This window comes from Zophobas morio, unplaced genomic scaffold (assembly GCF_036711695.1).
Source record: "Zophobas morio isolate AGI-343-1 ecotype UQ-CSIRO unplaced genomic scaffold, CSIRO_AGI_Zmor_V1 ptg000006l, whole genome shotgun sequence".
NCBI lineage: Eukaryota > Metazoa > Arthropoda > Insecta > Coleoptera > Tenebrionidae > Zophobas > Zophobas morio.
In genome coordinates, this window is record NW_026972111.1 from 10271383 (window position 1) to 10285340 (window position 13958).

A 13958-nucleotide genomic window follows, 5' to 3' on the forward strand; every position below is an offset into this window, starting at 1 on the left:
ATTACACCGTGCGACTTAATATGTAAGTATTAATTGTGTAAAGTATAAAACATACATCGAATAAAATTTGATCAAAAACTGATTACAAAAATATTTTTTCACTTGAAAACAGGTTTCCAATCCAAGTGAGGAATCCCAATTGTTTGACTGATGAAGAATTAGCTGCTTTTCATGATGAAGATCTATCTGAAGAACAAATAGTGGGTGGAGACGATTCAGCAGATTCCGAAGAACAATTCGAACTTAGTGAACATGAAAGCAATTCAGAACAAGAGGCTAGTGGCGATAACAATGTCGATAATTTGGTAAATGAAGATGAACATTCAGATTATTCAGTTACGGCAACAACAGCTCTTCAAAATGCAAACGATGGCGATGGTCCAGTTTACAAAACAAAGCATAACTTGGAATGGAGCAAATTGCCTCTGAAGAAAAAGTCAAAGACACCTGCAAAAAACATTTGTAAAGAACGTTGTCATCCCCTCGTCCCAAAAAGTGAGATATCAAACGAAATATCTGCTTTTGAGAAATTTATAAATGCTGCGATGGTTGAAGAGATTGTAAGATGTACAAATATTTTTATCAGAAGAAAACAGGAAAATTATGCGCGAGAGAGAGATGCACGTGAGACAAATAAGGAAGAATTTTTGGCATTCTTGGGACTGCTGATTCTCTCCGGTGTAAAAAAACAAGGTCATACCAATTTTCACGAATTGTTTAGCGCCGACGGAACGGGAATAGAAATATTTCGAGCTTGTATGAGCGCAAACCGTTTCTTGTTTCTTCTTTCTGTAGTCCGATTTGACGATGTGGGCACTAGAGAAAACAGACGCATAACCGACAAAATGGCAGTAATACGACATATATTTGATGCATTTGTTGCAAACTGCAAGGGCTCTTATTGCGTTGGAGAGTTTATGACAATTGACGAGATGCTGATTCCTTTCCGAGGAAGATGCAGTTTTATTCAGTATATGCCAAACAAGCCGGCAAAGTATGGACTAAAAATTTTTGCTTTATGCGATTCCAAAACATTTTACTTGTCTAATTTAGAGCTTTACTGTGGCAAGCAGCCAGACGGACCTTATGTCTGTGAAAATTCTCCACAAGCAGTTGTCAGTAGGTTGACAAACGACTACGTTGGAAAAAATAGAAACTTGACGACTGACAATTGGTACACGAGTTACCCACTTGCAGAGGATTTACTAAACAAAAAAACCACATTAGTTGGCACATTGAGAAAAAATAAAAAAGAGATACCTGCCGAACTATTACCTAATAAATCACGACCAATTCCATCTTCAATATTTGCGTTTCGGAAGGATATGACGCTAGTATCCTATTGCCAAAAAAAAAATAAAGCTGTGATACTACTCTCGACTATGCACGCCGACGATATTGTCGACAGATCTTCAAATAAGCCTGATATCGTTTTGTTTTACAATTCTACTAAAGGCGGAATTGACACCGTTGACGAAATGTGTGGTAATTATTCGGTACAAAAACGAACAAGACGCTGGCCTCTGGTTCTTTTTTTCCAAATGATTAATATTGCGGGAATAAACTCTAACATAATTTATAAATACTTTCACATAGACTCCAATAAACAGCCACGACGTATTTTTCTGAAAAACGTTGCATTGTCTTTGATGAAGCCTCATCTGGAAACTCGAGCAAACATTGAGACGCTTCCTATAGATATAAAAGGCTTTCTTTCTAAATATAAAAAAACTTCAACGAACATTGAGAGGAATGTTACAAGAAATCGAGGTAAATGTGTCTTTTGCGAAAGTAAGAAAAATCGCGTTACAACCATCACATGCGACTTGTGTGGTAGACTAGCATGTAAAGAACACGTAGTAAAAACACAAGAATGCGTAAGCTGTCGTAAAAGTAGAACAGAAGAGCAAGAATAAAGTCTTATTCTCATTGTTTTAGAATTGAATTTTTGTTTTTTGTTTCTCATTTTTGTGAATTTAAAGTTATTTTATGTTGTATGTTCTAAATTTAAATAAAACCCTAGAGTATTTTTGAATTTGAATTTTGAATTGTTGAATTTTTCTTATTGTACAAGTTGGTTAAAATCATAAAAATTATAAAACTGAAATAAAAGAAAAGCTTAAAAAGTCCAAAAACGTGATGGTGTATAAAATACACTGTGCGACCAATTAATAAACAAGACAAAGCGCGAGTAATTAAGGGTTAATCATCGATCAACCGTAGGCCTTTCAATCGATCAACCATAGACCTTACAAACATAGACTAAATTACGGTCTCGATGCGAGAGTCGTGTAGGCAACCTTTTTAAAACGCGAAATGCCAAAGTTGAGCGTAACAACAGACAGCTAAGAATGACATGTTGCCACACTATATTTATGTGGCTGGCTTTCGCCATCTTCTCATACTGTCGAATGACATTCTCGCGAATGTTGTTTCAAGGTTTGAAGAGGAAAAAAAATGTATATGGACAAAGGAATGTCAAAATCAGAATTGACTAGAGCTTTAAGATCGTCTGTCTGGATTTTGTAACCTAAATCGTTTCGAAAGTGTGATTCGTAGGAACCTCGTCGACATAGTAATTTTTCTTGTCCATAGTGTAATAATTAACAATGAACAACATTGATATATTTTTTTTTTTTAATATCAACATTCTGGGAAAATTTGCGGACTTCAAACTGTTACCTGATTTACTTATTGAAAAAAAAGTAGAAAATCTACCATGCTGAAGTTATAGAATAATAAGAATTAAAAAAAGTAATTTGCAACCGATTGCGATGCAGACGTAGAATATTTAATGAGTGCGATGTCCGCTCTAGAAGATGACACTCTGAATGCATATCGTATTCAAGTTCAAGGATGGAATTTCAATCTATCGAATCGACGAAGTTTGGGCAAGTTTTACTCCTGAATATTTCAGAAGACTTGTAAGTACCATGCCTGCAAGGATACCCGCAGGAATTAAAGTAAAAGGAGATGTTACACCATACTAAGTAAAAAAAATACTCATGTACGAATACCTATTAGTTTAAAATTTTCAATAGTAATAATATATTTTTTATTTACTGAAGTACAAAAATGTCTACCGGTCACTTTGACGGCTTTCGGTCATTCTCAGTAGACGTGTTAAGGACAGGATGGTTTTTGTGTTTGGTGAAGCTTGTCCTCCATATTCTACTATAAAAAAGTGGTCACAATTGTTTAGCATAAGATATGAAACCCTTGATGAAGAACCTCATTATGGTCGGCCGATTCACAACTCCTTTTGTGGGAGTGAGACATCAAGAGAGAGAAAGGTAGCTGTATTGTAGGGGTTTGATTGGTAGCAAATTACGTTAGTAACACTGATAGTTTCCTAGGTTCTAACAGTTCTAGTGTGGATAAGTTACGTTAGTTTTATTTGTTGTTATTAGTTGCCGGTAAATACATTGAAGTTTTGATTCTGTGAGTCAATTTGCAATTTCCAAAATGATGATGCCAACTGTTCTTGAACCTGAGGATGTGCCAGGTGCAAAATTAAAGTTCATTCTGTGCAGGAATTAGGAAGGTGGTTGAAATGTCGGAGCTTAAAAAAACAAGTAATAAAGAAGAACTGATCTTGAGGTGTGTACATTTAAAAGTAAAAAATGTAGTGATTAATTTGTTTTTCTAGGGTTCAGAATTATTTGGATGCTGGACACACCCACGAAGTTTTTATTGGCGTTGATAAGCGAAAGTGGTATGTTTTAAACGCGCCCTTTCAAATAATTCAAGCTCTTCAAGTACTCATCAGTTGGATCAACTAGCATATTGAAGTGTGGAACGTTCCCTTCAATTAATGTGCCACTACATTTTAATAAGGGTCACATATATTGTGACCCAAACATTTCATAGTCACGAATATGAATTTTTGAATGAAGAGTCTGGGACAACAGAAAAACTTTTTTAGAAGATGTTCAAGATGCATGTGATGATCAATTTTATCATGTCAAGGCCAAATGCCATGCATCTTACAAAGACATTATTTATTTGGTCAGCATAAAACTAAATAAATGTTCTGGGGCATGTGGAAGCTGTGAATGTTGCCAATCAAATTTAGGCAAATGTAATCATGTGACGGCACTTCTAGAATTTATTTGGAGGCATGTCAGTGAAGTAGGATATAACGCAGTATAAATGTCTAAGAATATCCATGTAAATGATTACGCCCCACATTGCGAACAAATTTTGATCCAAGGCCAGTGGGATATGAGGGGCAGGATACCACTCTTAAAAATTATATCCTGAGTCTCTCCAACGAGTGCCAATCAAAATGACAAACAAGATGTAGTAGTTGTAGCAATACAGTATTACTCATAACTGCTATGTCTAACTACGAGTACAATCATCAATTCTCGCAACGAATTTAGCTAGGTGGTTCGATCCAGAGCGTCAAGCTTTCATCTTCGAATCACCGTCATTAGAAAATGTGAGATTTGAGGTGGGTTAATCTAATTCTCGTAAAATTTGTATTATACAATTAGCTTAACATCAGAAAGAATTGTTGGTAAATTATTACCAAATATTTTGAAAAAGCATGAAAAAATGTTTCGAAGAACGCTTTAAATACACAGACAGTTAAGAATGACATATTACCACACTATATTTATGTGGCTGGCTTTCGCCATCTTCTCATACTGTCGAATGACATTCTCGCGAATGTTGTTATCCAACCTTTTTACACGCTACTGAAGAAGAAATAGGCAAAATTAATTTATTTTAGTAAATCCTAGCAACTGTAACAATAACAAAAAAATGAGAGACCCTTTTGTTGCTGTAGAAATGAAAGATGACCTTTTTATCAGAGGCGTACAACAAATTTGGACATAAATTTTAATAACTTTTATCTCTAAAAGAACTGAACTTTTTTTTAATTCTAGCATCCATATTTCGAGACCAATTGGCGATTTTATTTTGTACGTACCTTTCAATAACACGCTGTATACGCATGAGTATACATTATTTTCAACAGTCAACTTAACAGGTTATTTTTTAACTATAATGTATAACTATCCCATGGAAAATTTGCAGTCGATGTTCTTACAGTTACAAAATATAATAAATTAAGACATTTTTTAAGGAAGCGGTAATATTTTATCTTTTTCCACGCAGTTCTATTTTATCAGTTTTAAAATCAAAGTAATTTGTTACACATGAAGAAATAACAAGGGACTTACCAGTGAATGATTATCGTTGGGACGGCGGGAACGGAACAGTGAATGCATTAAAATTAAAGTTCCCATCGAAATATTTTCGACTTTTGAATTTAAATTACTTTCGAACGAAACTCGACTTAAAAAATTATTAACACAATAACACCTACTGCAGTGGTTTTTTTTTGAAAATTTACAAACACTACTTACCAAGAACAACAATCGACGACTGCAACTAGCGGAATGAAAAATCGGATATCGAATGAAAGTAAAGAAACCAGCTGGGAACTGAGCCACACATGCGCATAATTGTAGTAACAACATTACGATGTCCGGATCAATAGCGGCTGGTCGGAGAGTGGGGTTGGCAAAGGGCTGTCTACACATGGCACTGCATATGCATGCTTTGAAATTAAAAATATTTGGAAAACAAAATATTACTAAAGTGTTAGATGTCGGTCATTGTCTGCCGATTCAAAAACACATCGAGCAAGTCAAAGAAAATCGTGACATAAAACGATTAATCGATATGTTATTTTTTGTCTGAACAAGAACTAGCGTTTGGGGGCCATTCTGAAAAGGAAAATTCGATTAATCAAGGGAAGTTTAAAGAACTTGCAAAATTATTAGGCACTTAACCTTTTCAATGAAAGAAAAATTAGTGGAACAAACATACAATGACGCTACTGGTATGTCTGAGGAAATCAGTCGATTGGCCGATTTCAAAGATTTACAATTTTTTGGACTTGTAGATCGAACAAAATGTTACCAATTCAAAAAGACATTTCCTCATCACTTGTTAAATGGTCTTATTCAAACTTATCAATCTTGTTTTGACAATACTAATTGGAAGAACTGGAGATTTTATATTATTTATTCTAAGTATCCCGGATTTTAATAAATATTTAGGATCCGTCGGGGTGTACTGCAGCTGTTTCTAGCTAGCGCAACTGAATATCAGCATATATGGCAGTAAAAAAAAATTACAATAGAAAAAAAACACGACTTTATTGAAGGGTATGAAGACGTAGGAGAAAACGCCTTGGCCGTTTTAATAATCAGTTAGAAGATCGTAGTGTTTAAAAAAAAAAAAAACAAATGAAAAATGTACATCCTGCGTGAGTGTGGACTTAATCACACAGATAAATAGGGGAACCCCTAAAAACCTTTTCTTTGTAAATGAACCCAAGTCCCATGCCATTTTTGATGTTCATTTGAAGGTAAGCGAAGAAAAATGTTGCTCCTCCGGTGGGAATCAAAGCGCACGTTTACCGCTTGCCGGGCGGGTGCCCTTACCACTAGACTATAGAGGAGCTTATCTTTCCTCGCTTACTACTACGTATTATTGTGGCGCCACATATTTATGGGAAAGTATGTGAAATAATGTTTTAAACGTACAATTTTGTATTCAGCGTGGTAATGAGAATGAAATAATAGATTTTGTCAGTACGGGTAACTTAAGACAGCATACCTTCTAAAGAAAAATCCTACTCCAGAGGTCGACGTTGAAGAACCCGGTGGTCCCTAGTACAAGTCAGGCAAGATCTTGTCAACAATTTAGATTAGAAGATACAATATTATATCACTTCCTTGTCAAAGAACACTAGTTAGGTACAAGGAAAATGGAAAGAAATTTTGGGTTTAAAAAAGAATGATTAGGAATGATTAAAGAGAAAACGGAAACGATGCCACATTATTATGAGACCCGCGGTACCATCCATGTCGACGAATCCAAAATAACGACATCAAAACATTTCAAAAGAGGCACAATGTGTGGTTTTGTGGATCTTGCATCGCAAAAAATAAGTTAGATGATCACATATTAGTATTTATGTTCCAGTCTTTCGCGGGAAAAACTGTTTAGACCCTTGGATGCTTTTTAAGTAAAAGGAATGTAACAGGGGAGGTCCAAGCAAAACTTATGTCAGCATGCATTCTTCTTTGTGAAAATTCTGCCCTCTCCACAGATCTTGTTACACTTGGAATAGAATCAAAATGAATCAAGAGAAGTTTCGCAATGAATTGCTCATGAATGTTGAGGAACCATCACTGATTATTATAGACAATGCAAGTTACCACAGTACCCTTGCAAACAAATGTCCCAATGGTTCAGGGAAAAAAGCAGAAATTCGTGAATTAATTAAACAACATGACATAAGTTCAGATCCACAGCTGTTAAAAACGGAACTTCTTCATTTGGTTGCACAGTAATGCATATACTCAACCATTGTTCTATACAGGAGAGAGCGAGAGAAGTTTCTCTCTTTCCCCCAACACAAGTTCTACTCTCCACTTAACCTGCACATCACTAACAATTAACATCGCGAGTTGCATACCTCACATTATCAATATAAGTGCAATGGTAATTGTTATGTTGATAATGTTTTTTTAGCTATTGTGCTATATGTAAGCGACTGCGACAATATACTTCGTCACTAACAATCGAAAAATGAAACTCTACGTGTATTTACTTCTTGTCACACTTGTGACTTATTCCTTGGTGAGTATCTTTAAATGTAGAACTCAATACTAATTTCGTGTTATTTAAGGGACTAAATGATGCTCAAATAAATGAAAGTAAACACGCAACCAAAAAATGTGAACAGGAGAATCCAGATGTTGATACAAAAGAAATAAACGAGTTGCTTCACAAGTCGGGCGACATTTCAAAAGAGAAATCTGACGACGCTTTTAAAAGATATATGATTTGCATACACAAAGAGATGAAATGGTTAAAACCAGATGGTACTTACCACACCGATCTTCTAAAAAAGTGGATTAAAATGGGAGGTCAAAGTGATGTAGAGGCAGATGGAGTTATTAAGGAATGCATCGTATATAAGGAATCGGAGATAGAAACAGTATGGGGTGTTTCCTCGTGTTTGTATAAACATAACGCTTGAATTGTATTGGAATATAAAGTATGTATATAAATTTAAAATAAATTTTTACTGGGGGTTTATATATAGTTTTAATCAAAGACAAAAAATATTTGCACAGTTCACGGTAATCCAAACTTATTAATCACCCATAAATTATATGTTTTTCTGTAGAATCTGAGTGGGGCTGTTAAAGAAGCAAAAAAAAGGCTAACCGTAATTTTTTTGTTGTACTATACACAACAAGATTTATTTCGTTCCATTTATGGTTTTGGTAATGTGTGGTTTTGTGGATCTTGGATCGCTAAAAATAAGTTAGGTGATCACATAGACCCTTGGATGCTTTTTAAGTAAAGGGAATGTAACAGGGGAGGTCCAAGCAAAACTTATGCCACCATGCATTCTTTGTGAAAACTCTGCCCTCTCCATAGATCTTGTTACACTTGGAACAGAATCAAAGGGAATCAAGAGCAGTTTCGCAATGAATTGCTCATGAATCTTGAGGAACCATCACTGATTATTATAGACAATGCAAGTTACCACAGTAAAAATAATGTCCCAATGGTTCAGGGAAAAAAGCAGAAATTCGTGAATGAATTAAACAACATGACATAAGTTCAGATCCACAGCTGTTAAAAACGGAACTTCTTCATTTGGTTGCACAGTAATGCATATACTATTCTCTATCGTTCCATTTATGGTTTTGGTTATGTGTGGTTTTGTGGATCTTGAATCGCAAAAAATAAGTTAGGTGATCACATATTAGTATTTATGTTCCAGTCTTTCGCGGGAAAAACTGTTTAGACCCTTGGATGCTTTTTAAGTAAAGGGAATGTAACAGGGGAGGTCCAAGCAAAACTTATGCCAGCATGCATTCTTTGTGAAAATTCTGCCCTCTCCATAGATCTTGTTACACTTGGAACAGAATCAAAGGGAATCAAGAGCAGTTTCGCAATGAATTGCTCATGAATCTTGAGGAACCATCACTGATTATTATAGACAATGCAAGTTACCACAGTACCCTTGCAAACAAATGTCCCAATGGTTCAGGGAAAAAAGCAGAAATTCGTGAATGAATTAAACAACGTGACATAAGTTCAGATCCATAGCTGTTAAAAACGGAACTTCTTCATTTGGTTGCACAGTAATGCATATACTATTCTCTATCGTTCCATTTATGGTTTTGGTAATGTGTGGTTTTGTGGATCTTGGATCGCAAAAATAAGTTAGGTGATCACATATTAGTATTTATGTTCCAGTCTTTCGCGGGAAAAACTGTTTAGACCCTTGGATGCTTTTTAAGTAAAGGGAATGTAACAGGGGAGGTCCAAGCAAAACTTATGCCAGCATGCATTCTTTGTGAAAATTCTGCCCTCTCCATAGATCTTGTTACACTTGGAACAGAATCAAAGTGAATCAAGAGCAGTTTCGCAATGAATTGCTCATGAATCTTGAGGAACCATCACTGATTATTATAGACAATGCAAGTTACCACAGTACCCTTGCAAACAAATGTCCCAATGGTTCAGGGAAAAAAGCAGAAATTCGTGAATGAATTAAACAACATGACATAAGTTCAGATCCACAGCTGTTAAAAACGGAACTTCTTCATTTGGTTGCAAAGTAATGCATATACTATTCTCTATCGTTCCATTTATGGTTTTGGTTATGTGTGGTTTTGTGGATCTTGAATCGCAAAAAATAAGTTAGGTGATCACATATTAGTATTTATGTTCCAGTCTTTCGCGGGAAAAACTGTTTAGACCCTTGGATGCTTTTTAAGTAAAGGGAATGTAACAGGGGAGGTCCAAGCAAAACTTATGCCAGCATGCATTCTTTGTGAAAATTCTGCCCTCTCCATAGATCTTGTTACACTTGGAACAGAATCAAAGGGAATCAAGAGCAGTTTCGCAATGAATTGCTCATGAATCTTGAGGAACCATCACTGATTATTATAGACAATGCAACTTACCACAGTACCCTTGCAAACAAATGTCCCAATGGTTCAGGGAAAAAAGCAGAAATTCGTGAATGAATTAAACAACGTGACATAAGTTCAGATCCATAGCTGTTAAAAACGGAACTTCTTCATTTGGTTGCACAGTAATGCATATACTATTCTCTATCGTTCCATTTATGGTTTTGGTAATGTGTGGTTTTGTGGATCTTGGATCGCAAAAATAAGTTAGGTGATCACATATTAGTATTTATGTTCCAGTCTTTCGCGGGAAAAACTGTTTAGACCCTTGGATGCTTTTTAAGTAAAGGGAATGTAACAGGGGAGGTCCAAGCAAAACTTATGCCAGCATGCATTCTTTGTGAAAATTCTGCCCTCTCCATAGATCTTGTTACACTTGGAACAGAATCAAAGTGAATCAAGAGCAGTTTCGCAATGAATTGCTCATGAATCTTGAGGAACCATCACTGATTATTATAGACAATGCAAGTTACCACAGTACCCTTGCAAACAAATGTCCCAATGGTTCAGAGAAAAAAGCAGAAATTCGTGAATGACTTGAACAACATGACACAAGTTCAGATCCACAGCTGTTAAAAACGGAACTTCTTCATTTGGTTGCACAGTAATGCATATACTATTCTCTATCGTTCCATTTATGGTTTTGGTAATGTGTGGTTTTGTGGATCTTGGATCGCAAAAAATAAGTTAGGTGATCACATATTAGTATTTATGTTCCAGTCTTTCGCGGGAAAAACTGTTTAGACCCTTGGATGCTTTTTAAGTAAAGGGAATGTAACAGGGGAGGTCCAAGCAAAACTTATGCCAGCATGCATTCTTTGTGAAAATTCTGCCCTCTCCATAGATCTTGTTACACTTGGAACAGAATCAAAGGGAATCAAGAGCAGTTTCGCAATGAATTGCTCATGAATCTTGAGGAACCATCACTGATTATTATAGACAATGCAAGTTACCACAGTACCCTTGCAAACAAATGTCCCAATGGTTCAGGGAAAAAAGCAGAAATTCGTGAATGAATTAAACAACGTGACATAAGTTCAGATCCATAGCTGTTAAAAACGGAACTTCTTCATTTGGTTGCACAGTAATGCATATACTATTCTCTATCGTTCCATTTATGGTTTTGGTAATGTGTGGTTTTGTGGATCTTGGATCGCAAAAATAAGTTAGGTGATCACATATTAGTATTTATGTTCCAGTCTTTCGCGGGAAAAACTGTTTAGACCCTTGGATGCTTTTTAAGTAAAGGGAATGTAACAGGGGAGGTCCAAGCAAAACTTATGCCAGCATGCATTCTTTGTGAAAATTCTGCCCTCTCCATAGATCTTGTTACACTTGGAACAGAATCAAAGTGAATCAAGAGCAGTTTCGCAATGAATTGCTCATGAATCTTGAGGAACCATCACTGATTATTATAGACAATGCAAGTTACCACAGTACCCTTGCAAACAAATGTCCCAATGGTTCAGAGAAAAAAGCAGAAATTCGTGAATGACTTGAACAACATGACACAAGTTCAGATCCACAGCTGTTAAAAACGGAACTTCTTCATTTGGTTGCACAGTAATGCATATACTATTCTCTATCGTTCCATTTATGGTTTTGGTAATGTGTGGTTTTGTGGATCTTGGATCGCAAAAAATAAGTTAGGTGATCACATATTAGTATTTATGTTCCAGTCTCTCGAGGGAAAAACTGTTTAGACCCTTGGATGCTTTTTAAGTAACGGGAATGTAACAGGGGAGGTCCAAGCAAAACTTATGCCAGCATGCATTCTTTGTGAAAATTCTGCCCTCTCCATAGATCTTGTTACACTTGGAACAGAATCAAAGGGAATCAAGAGCAGTTTCGCAATGAATTGCTCATGAATCTTGAGGAACCATCACTGATTATTATAAACAATGCAAGTTACCACAGTACCCTTGCAAACAAATGTCCCAATGGTTCAGGGAAAAAAGCAGAAATTCGTGAATGAATTGAACAACATGACATAAGTTCAGATCCACAGCTGTTAAAAACGGAACTTCTTCATTTGGTTGCACAGTAATGCATATACTATTCTCTATCGTTTCATTTATGGTTTTGGTAATGTGTGGTTTTGTGGATCTTGGATCGCAAAAAATAAGTTAGGTGATCACATATTAGTATTTATGTTCCAGTCTCTCGAGGGAAAAACTGTTTAGACCCTTGGATGCTTTTTAAGTAACGGGAATGTAACAGGGGAGGTCCAAGCAAAACTTATGCCAGCATGCATTCTTTGTGAAAATTCTGCCCTCTCCATAGATCTTGTTACACTTGGAACAGAATCAAAGGGAATCAAGAGCAGTTTCGCAATGAATTGCTCATGAATCTTGAGGAACCATCACTGATTATTATAAACAATGCAAGTTACCACAGTACCCTTGCAAACAAATGTCCCAATGGTTCAGGGAAAAAAGCAGAAATTCGTGAATGAATTGAACAACATGACATAAGTTCAGATCCACAGCTGTTAAAAACGGAACTTCTTCATTTGGTTGCACAGTAATGCATATACTATTCTCTATCGTTCCATTTAAAATATCATGTTTGTCAGAAACAAACCTCCAAAAACGTATGTTGCCGATGAATTGGCCCAACAGTATGGCGATAGAGTATTGCGAATGCCGCCATATCACTGTGTGTTTAACCATATAGAAAATATTTGGGGAATTACTAAAAATTATTATTCCAAACACATTGGGCGTGATGGTTATGGTCAAAAAAATGCCGTGGAAATGTGGAAAGACGCGTTAGCACATATCACCCCCAAAATGTGGAAAAATACTGTTGACCATACGAATAAAATAATACGGGAGTGGTAGGAACGGGAATTATTATTTGAACAAGAAATTGTCTCTCTAAAAAGTGGAAGATATGGAAAATGCATCGCAATGCTGAGTCAAACATCACCAAATTGAGACATAAGTTAAGTGATGAGCATGACCGATTCAGCACATTAAAGAAACTTTATGAAAACAATAAATTTGAAATCATTGAAGAATCGCTCGACACTAAACTTCGAAATTATAGCAAAAAAACTTGCCCAAAACGTTATTCTGAGAAAATGAAACTTTTTCGCTATCAATGTATAAAAAAACTCCTCGTTTGTATCGGTATCTACAAGATCATTTCGAACTTTCGTGTCCGCGAATTTTAAGAAAGCTTAAGTAAGGCATTTGATTGCGTCAATCATTCGTTACTTATAGCGAAGCTGGAATGCTATTGTGTGAGAGGACTGCCTCTCCAATTAATAGCTTCCTATCTAAATAATCGACAACAATATGTCAAGGTGAACAACACACTGTCAAATAACACATCTATTATACACGGGGTTCCACAGGGATCAATCCTTGGCCCCCTTCTTTTTGTAATATATACAAATGATTTCTATTTTAATATAAAAAATGTTGCTGATTGTGACACAACCCTGTCAGTTGCACGTAAGTCTCCCGACATAGCAGTCGATCACATGCACGAAGCTGTTAATAGAACTCAGCTATGGTCGACTCGAATTCATTGCAACTTAATAAAAACAAAACACAACATGGCCGTTTCTCTTCTAATACGCAGCACTGATCTGAAATGGGACACCCATATAAACAAATTAGCTAAGAAGCTGTCGACGGTTGTTTTTTTTATTAAGAAAATTAAAACAGAGTGTTGAATTAGGGGCTTTTTGGAGCACATATTCTGAATTATTGCACTCATTAATATCCTATGGTGTAGTCTTCTGGGGTAATGCCTCGGCTTCTATCACTATTTTTCGCATACAAAAAAAGTTTTATGAATCCTGTGTGGGCTAAGATACAAAGATCACTGTCACGCACCTACCTTGTGTCTATATTTATCACTGTTTAATTGAAATTCATAAAGATATTTCTAATTTTAATCTATACAATCACATACATGATC

General features: G+C 35.9%; 1 protein-coding gene across 1 annotated transcript in view; it reads right to left on the reverse strand.

Moving 5' to 3' along the window:
• The window catches only part of LOC135123821 (uncharacterized), a 183826-nt gene that overhangs the window by 123132 nt on the left and 46736 nt on the right, over positions 1 to 13958 (reverse strand). The window lies entirely within an intron of this gene.